An 8,690-nucleotide genomic window follows, 5' to 3' on the forward strand; every position below is an offset into this window, starting at 1 on the left:
GAGAGAAGTGTAGAGTATCTTCACCCAGGAGACCCAACCTAGCCTGGAGGAAGAGAGGTTTAAACAGACCCGAGGATGAGGAGGAGTGAGCTAGGCAGCGGGGATGTGGGGCATGAGCAAGAGAACAGGTCATGTGACTGTGAAGCTCCTGAGGCAAGAGAGGGTGTATTCCAGGACCTGAAAGAGGTCTAGTGTGCTGAAATCTAGTAGGAGGGGATGGCTGTGAAATACGAGGTCAGAGAAGCAGGTGTAAGCCAACTGCACCAGGGCCTTGCAGGCCACTTGAAGGAGTGGGTATTTTATCCTGAGGAATTGGAAGCCGTTGCAGGATTTTTAAGCCAGAAAATGATCTGATCAAATTTCCATGGGCCTCCTGCTGGGAATTTGATTATCAGTAGTATTTGCAGAATGAGGAAATTAGATAACTGGCTTAAAAAAAAAAAAAAAAAACTCTTCTGAAGGTCAGTCCCATCCTTAAGCTTACTCAGCCTTCATGTCTCAGAGTAATGGGAATTGTTGAATGTCAAGCTGCTCAGACCACATTTTGAGGTGACATGTTAGGAGGTACACTGGCAAATGGGTAGAGCCTGAGGAGGGTGGCCAGGATAGAGAGGAAACTGAAAGTCTCAGCCTGGGAAGAGGAATTGAGGGAATTGAGGGTATTAAGCCAGGAGAGGGGAAGGCCGAGGGAGGAGAGATGCCATTTCTAAATAGGACTGTTCTGAAGCAGAGTGTGCAGAGGTGTTTTGAGTATCCCCAGGGGGCTGAGCTGGGACCAGTGGAAGGAATCTGTAGTGGGCCAGGTTGCAGATCAACATAAGAAACCTTTAAACTAGTGTTTTCTGAACTACGGTTCACAACACTGATTCATTAATGGTCATGAAGTCAGTTCTGTGGGTGTGGTGGGACTTTTCATAGACGCCCTTGGAGGAGTTGCCTTCCCCACTCCTTCTGCAAGTAGGCATGGCCATGTGACTTGCTTTACGAAATATTAGCAGAAATGGTGTTTTTCTTCCACATTTCTGGATGGAAGCTTCGAATGTGAGCATCTGATCTGCCATGTCATTCCTGCTACAGTGGTCGTGGGAACATTTGTTGAGATGGAACCTGCATCAGCTTGAGTGCCCAAGCGACTGTGTTGAACAGAGCCCCCCATGGACCTGAATTAGACATGTGGTGAGAGTGAAAAATAGCTGTGGTTGTGTTAAGCCACTGAGAGTTTGTGTTGTTCCTGAAGTATAACTTAGTCTATCTTGACTATGGCCATAGGTATAGGCCAGCTTTTATTATTTATTATTTTTTAAAATATGCTGGGCATGGAGCCCAACATGGGCCTTGAACTCACGACCCCTGAGATCAAGACCTGAGCTGTGATCAAGAGTCAGACACTTAACCAACTGAGCCACCCAGGTATGCCAACCAGCTCCTCATTTTTAATGAAAGAGAATACAGTAGAAAATATCAAATTCACAGCAATCTATAGTGACAGACAGCAGATCAGTGGTTGCCTGGGTGGGTTAGGAGGAGAATAAGATTGGGGAGCAAAGATAGAAAGAATAGATAAAATATGAGAGGGACTTGGAAGGATCAATGATGATAATGTGCTCTAAACTGGGGAGTGTGGTGAACTCAATCATCTGTACCTGTGGGAATGAATGAAAGACTAAACATTAGTTACTAAAGGTGCTGGTGGTGTGCGTTTCCTACTGAGTTGGGTAGGATTGCCTGCCAGGAGGCCTTTCCCCTGATCCAGAGGGCTGACTGGTCAGGAGAAGGAGTATGACCAAGAAGTGGGCAGGTAATTTAGGACTCCTACAAAATCACTGTCCTCTTCTCTCCCCAACCCCCTTTTTGTCTGTTTAGGGGATCAGAGTCACTCAGTCCCTTTCTGTTCTGTTCCTTTCAAACCCTGATGCCCTTTATGGTTGCCCTTCCCAGACCGGGCCACTTTATTTATAGAGTATTTCACCACACTTGAACCTGGACTGTTACGTTATTGAGGGGGCAGGGGGCAGGAAAAGCCCCAGAGTTGCAGCAGTTCCAAGCAGTACTCTGTGTATTCCCATGACTGTCGTCAGGGCCATTCCTGCTTGGATCTTCCCCAGAGCTCCCTCTGGTGTCTTTAACAGCTTCTCCTTTTCCTTCAGTTTGATATCACCTGCTTTCTATCTTCTAAGAATTTTACTTTTTTTTTCCTGGTTTGCCAAAAGCTCATGTTTATCTTTTAAAAGAATTTTTCTTCTGTTATTTTAATGGAGAAGGTAAATGCATGTACTTTATGTGCCATCTGGAACCCGAGGCCTCTGAATTGGGTCTTGAAGGATGAACAGAAGTTTGTGAGGCATTGTGTGTTGCAGGGTGTGGGTGGTTAGAGGAAGAGTATGGAGGAACACTGAGCATTAGAAGACAAGGGAATAGCATGTTCAAAGGCACAGGACATCACTGGGGCCTAAGGTGTCTGAGGAAGGCTAAGAAGTTAGTTAGGACCTTCCTTCATACTTGTGCTTATTCCAACAGCCTGGCAGAACCATCAGATACTGAGTTTTACCCTATCCATATGTTCATCCAGCTCACAGAACCAAATGTGGGCATCTGCTAAAACTGTGGGTTCTCTCTCTCGTAGATGCCCCTGTTTGTGAAGGAAGCTCTAAGCAGGTTGTTGCCTTAGGCAAGAAGCCAGGGAGTTGATAGCTACATGTCTAGGCTGCCAGCATAGTGACATCAGAGTCATTGCAGACAACAGCCCCGTACCTTCTGATTTCAAGGGCATTCACTTTGGTAGACTCAGGAATTGCACAGGTTCCCACAAGAGCCAAGAGCAAGAGCCAAGTGAGAGGAAGTAAGAGACCTCTTGGCATTGTTCTGAGGTTCAGCGCAGCCAGCCCTGGAAACTGGGGGGGGGGGTATCCTGGGAAGAGAGAAGGACCAGAGTCCTCTGAGGGAAACCCAGGTGGACACATTTGTTTTAGACACAAGGAAATTCAATCCATCTTTAGTCAAAATTTTGAATGTCCCTTAAAGGGCTCCCGATCTGCTTTACAAAAGCTATCTTCACGGGGTGCCTATGTGGCTCAGTTGGTTAAGTGTTGGATTTTGGCTCAGGTCATGATCTCATGGTTTGTAGGTTTGAGCCCCACATTGAGCTCTCTGCTGTCAGCACAGAGCCCACTTTGGATCTGCTGTCTTCCTTTCTCTCTGCCCCTCCCCCGCTCATTCTGTCTGTCTGTCTCTCTCTCTCAAGATAAACTTGAAAAAAAAAAAAAGCCATCTTCACTTTGCAGAATGATTCCCCAGATGAGCTTTAACATAGATTTATGTTAGGATTTGATTTACATGCAACCTACCAAGAATATGCCCTCTGTGAAATAAGAGGTAAATGTATAATAATGGCCTACCAGTGCTTCTCAAGAAGGGACTCATGTGCTTTTCTGCATGCCTGGTTTTCAAAAACTGGTTTGTCATCCTCGAGATGTCTCCCACACTATCTTGGAGAGAAAGCTTATGGCATGTGGGCTGACTCCACACTCATGCTGATGTCACCAGACACAAGTGAAAAATATGCAGCTTTCAGGATCAAAATAAAACGTTCCCCTAGGAAAATTGCTACTGCTGTGGCTCATTTCTAGTCACATTCTTTTATTATTTTATTTTATACAGCCTTTGCTAGATGTCAGGCACTGTTCTGAACACGTGACTAACATGAACTCATTTAATCCTCCTAACCAATGAGGTAGTCCAATATCCCCATTTTACAGATGGGGAAACTCAAATGCACAATGGTAAAGAAACTTACCCCACAGTTTCCAATAAATTTAGGAGGGAGAAAGCATAGCGTTTTGTGTATATCCAAAGAGTGCATGGGTTAAAACAAGTTGACAAAAACAGAAATAAGATGATGTGTGGTTGATGTGTTTCCAAGCTAATGAATGGGAACTTTTAATAACAGTTCTAAAGTCTAGATGTCTGTGTCCATATTACAGAGGCAGCAGTGAGTCTCAAAGATCCAGGTTTGATTCACAGTTGGGCCCCCCCAATGGTTATGCAGCACTGAGCAAGTCACTGGTTGTGGGCCTCGGTTATCCATCTGGGCAATGGGGATCAGGAGGTGTATCAGTCAGCTATTGCTATGTGATGAATTGCCCTCAAAATTAGTGGTTAAACAGCATTTGTTGTTCTGAGTCTACCAGTTGGTTGGTGGCTCCGCTGAGCTAAGCTGGGCTTGGCTAGGCTCATGCATGTATCTGTATGTAGGTGACCCTGCTTATCTTGGCTGGGTGTTCTCCCCTGTGTGAGGGCCTGAGCAGGGACAACTGGCCTGAGTAGGTTCCCCCGCACATGGCCTTATCCTCTAGCCTGGACTTGTTCTCTTGGCAGTGGCGGGATACCAGAAAAGAGAGAAAATTCTCTTGCAGCCTAGGCTCAGACTAGCACAGCATTCCTTGCACAAAGGTAAACCCAGGTTTACGAGGGTAAGGAAAGAGATTCCACCTACTGAAGGGAGGAGGTACAAAGTTATTTTGCAAAAAGCACAGATCTAGAAAGGGGTGTAGTACTGGGATCATTTATGTAGTAAGCTTACCACAGGAGATGGACTCCTCTAACTTAGAAGAGAGTGTAGGGGTAGTGGGGGTCTTTAAAGTGGTAGGGAGGCCCAGACAACTAATGTCAAAGACCTGACAGTGCTTTGAGAATTATAAAGCACCCCATGATTAGTACGTCTGAGATTGGTATCCTACCTCACCTGTGGGAGTGGGACAGACTTCAAACCTTCTGGAATCTGAGAAGCTCCCTTCACTTTTGCAAGCTCTCCTTCCCCTTCTTGCAACCCTGCCCCCACCTCCAAGGGAGTGAGGCAGGGAATTACCTGTCTTCCTGACAACTGAGCACACACAAGGGTGAGTTGCTCAAGGTCGCCAACTAATGGGGGAGGGACACACTGACCCTGCTTCAGGGAACCCACCTGAGGGACCAAGGGACTGACACTGACAGCTGAGTGCAGGTACTTGCTGTTCTGGCTCACGGATGGTATGGTGTTGACTGACTTACAGATGCCTTTTGGATAACACAGCTGGAGCCTTGGAAACCCATCCCCCACTTGGGATCCTCGAATCTCCCTGCTCTTCCATTCCATGGCCTCCGCCTCCCGCTCCTCCACACTGCCTTTCCCAAACACTGGTAGGACTGCATCACATTTCTGCTTACTAATGAACTAATGTTTATTGAACTCTTACAATGGGCGATGGGCTGGGTGCTGTTCTAAGCTCTTTCCTTGATTTAACTCATTTAATCTGCTCAATTCTGTAAGGTGGTCACTATTTTTATTCCCCATTTTGTAGATGAGGCAACTAAGGCACAAGAGGTTAAAGTGACTTATTCAAGGTGATATCGTAAGCAAGTGGCAAACAGGATTTGAACTCAAGCAGTCTGGTTCCTGAGCTTGGGCTTCTCAGGCCAGAAAACCCCTCTCTCTCTCTTTTTAAATAAATAGTAACAATAATATAATGATTAACATGCATGGAATCCTTACTATATGCTAGGTCCTGTTCTGTTACATGCATTAACTCATTTGATTCGTATAATAGTACTAGAGAATGGGGGGGTACCTTTATTGTCCTCATTTTACAGGTGAGGAAACTGGGGCACAGTCACACCACAAGGATGGGTTGCCAGACACTCTAGCTCCAGAGCCAAGCTTTATATACCTCTGAACTATCTGATTCCCCAAGGGCTGTTCAGCACAAGGGCCCAGCATCCAAAGGCTCTTTGGGTTTATGCAGTATGATCTCTGCTTTTTCCACCAAAGTATATCTTTTGTCTCTTGGCCTATGCATGTTTTTTCCTTCCCAACCAAACCTTGAGCCCCACAAGGCCAGATCTGAGGTCTGGTAGTTGCCTCACTTTCTCCAGCTCACCTCAAGAGGCCTATCATATAAGTAGCAGGGGCTGGTGGCAGTCTGTTGAACTGAACCACAGAATGTCAGAAGGTGAAGGGATGATCTCTCAGAGGAATGAAGTGGTCACCCACCATGACCTATGCATTCGACTTGGTCCAGAACTTACTGCCGTGGCTTCCAGACCCCACCAGATCCTTCAGATCCTTTCTGTAAATTAAATCCTGCTTAATATGCCCCCAGGAGGCTAGTACTTAGAGAAACCAACATCACAGCAAAGAAATACAAATGAAGATTTTGTTAATGGAGTTCCTAAATTAACACATTTTAGCTTGGGGTACCTGGGTGGCTCAGTCAGTTAAGTGTCCCACTCTTGATTTCAGCTCAAGTCATGATCTTGAGGTTTGTGAGTTGGAGCCCTGCATCAGGCTCCATGTTGACAGTGTGGAGCCTGCTTGGGATTTTCTCTCTCTCTCTCTCTCTCTCTCTCTCTCTCTCACAAATAACTTAAAAAATGAAACAAAGAAGCCCTGCAAATTTTGGTCCAACTCACAGCAGGTTATAAACTTGGTGATTAAACCTCAGAATGGCCTTAGTTTCCCCATAACTATAGTCTTTTTTTATAATTAAAATTTTTTTTAATATTCAGTTATTTTTGAGAGAGAGAGCGCACGCGTGCGAACGTGAGTGGGGGAGGGGCAGAAAGTGAGGGGAACAGAGGATCCAAAGCGGGCCATTCACTGACAGCAGACAGCCAGATGTGGGGCTCCAACCAATGAACCATGAGATCATAACCTGAGCTAAAGTCTGACACCCAACCAACTGAGCCACCCAGTCGCCCTCCTGCCATAACTACAATCTTAATTTCTCCTTTGTGAGAGGGAGTGTATGTCGGAAAGAATGCTTCTCACCTTACAAAAGGGAAAGAAACTTGAGTTACCCGAGGTCACCCAGAAAGCGAAGGGTTGAGTCAAGGAATAGAATCCCTTTATTCCATCAGGAGATGGGGTGAGATGACCTTGCAAGACCTATTTCAGATTGGGGTTTCCATCATCCTGCATTGTCAGCTCTCTTAGGGAAACTGAGGTCCAGGAAAACTTACAAAAAGGGCCATGAGTGCTAAGTAAGAACTCAGCAGCACTCAACTGGGATTGAAGACCTAGAAACACAAGGCTTTGAATGCCTCCAGAATATGCTCAAGAGCCTGACAGTGATTTACAAGACCCTCAGGTCCGGATTCTTCCAATATCATTTGTGAAAACTAATAAAAGGAAACTTCATTTATTATTTTATTTTTAAGTAAACTCTACACCAAATAAGGGGCTCAAATTCACAACCCCTAAGATCAAGAGTCCCACGCTGTAGCAACTGAGCCAGCTAGGTGGCCCAGGAAACCTCATTTAAAGTGGAGTCAAAGGGGTGGCTGGGTGGCTCAGTTCATTAAGCATCTGACTCTTGATTTCAGCTCAGGTCATGATCTCATGGTTCATGAGTTTGAGCCCTAAGTTGGGCTCCATGCTGACAGTGCAAAGGGGGTTGTGGTGCCACTGCTTGGGATTCTCTCTCTGCCCCTCCCCCCACTCATGCTCTCTGTTGCTATCTCTCAAAATAAATGAATAAACTTAAAAAAAAAAAGTGGAGTCAGAAGGAAGAGTTCTCATGCCCTATCACTCCCCAACTGCAGACCCAACAGGAAGGGACACACCTTATAAAATTTTATTACCCAGCTGGAGGAAAAAGGGTTTTTTTCTCCCTAGCAGCTGCCCAGCCAATGAGACAATGCCACAATTCAGCCAATGAAAAGCCACTATACTTCAAACTCTCAGTTTTCTTCAATGGACTTTTTGTTTCTAATAGCCCCTCCTAACTTCCTCCTTTCCTCTGTAAAAGAACTTCCTCTCCTTTGTTTCCTAGACTTGCCTGTGGTTTTTGCCAGGCTTAGTTGTCAGGAGTTGCAACTCTCTGCTATTCCAGAATACACCACTTTGCTGTTAAAATAACTGATAGTTTTCATTTTAAGGTTAACACATCTAGGCTTTTTACAGGTGGGCCTTTCATTCAGTCAGACATTTCCGCAGGGCCGACTACGTGCTAGGCACCAATCATAAAGGACCTCACACACTGCTCACAATTATGTGAGGTAGGCATTATAACTACCCCCCCCCCCTTTTACAGGTTAAGGCGGCATTATAACCACCCCCCTTTTACAGGTTAAGGCACAGGTTCAGAGAAGTAAACACAGAACTGGAGTAACAGCGGAGTGTTTCAGCAGGCGCCATTTCCAGCCACAAAGCACTTTCCCACACCACATCCCACAGAGTTTCACTTCCAGGGGCAGTAATGGTAGTACTGCTTGATGGTTAAGAGCAATGGTTTGAGATTAGAGCTGAGTTTGAGTCCCCACTCAGCCATGTGTGTGACCACAGAAGTCACTTAACCCCTCTTGTCCTCAGTTACCTGACCTAGAAAATAAGGTTAATAAAAATGCCTTCCTCATAGGTCTGTTGGGAGGACAAATGACATAAAACACATAAACAGAAAGTCCTATGATAGAGGCCTGGATGGGAGTATTTTGTTTGTGTATCTAACCCCCCACCCCATCCCCTCTTTGGAAGAGTGCCAGGTCCCCAGACTCCTGGTCAGGTGTTCCTTCTGCTCTCTGGATGTAAAATCCAGGAGGGCCCATGACTGGAGAAGGGGAGGTGGTCGAGCAAAAGGACAAGTGATCAATGATCTGGCCATGAAGAGCCTTGAGTGAGAGACATGTGGTCCCTGATTTGGGGAAAGGGATTTGGGGAA

This window comes from Panthera tigris, chromosome C1 (genome assembly GCF_018350195.1).
Source record: "Panthera tigris isolate Pti1 chromosome C1, P.tigris_Pti1_mat1.1, whole genome shotgun sequence".
In the NCBI taxonomy this organism is placed as follows: Eukaryota; Metazoa; Chordata; class Mammalia; order Carnivora; family Felidae; genus Panthera; species Panthera tigris.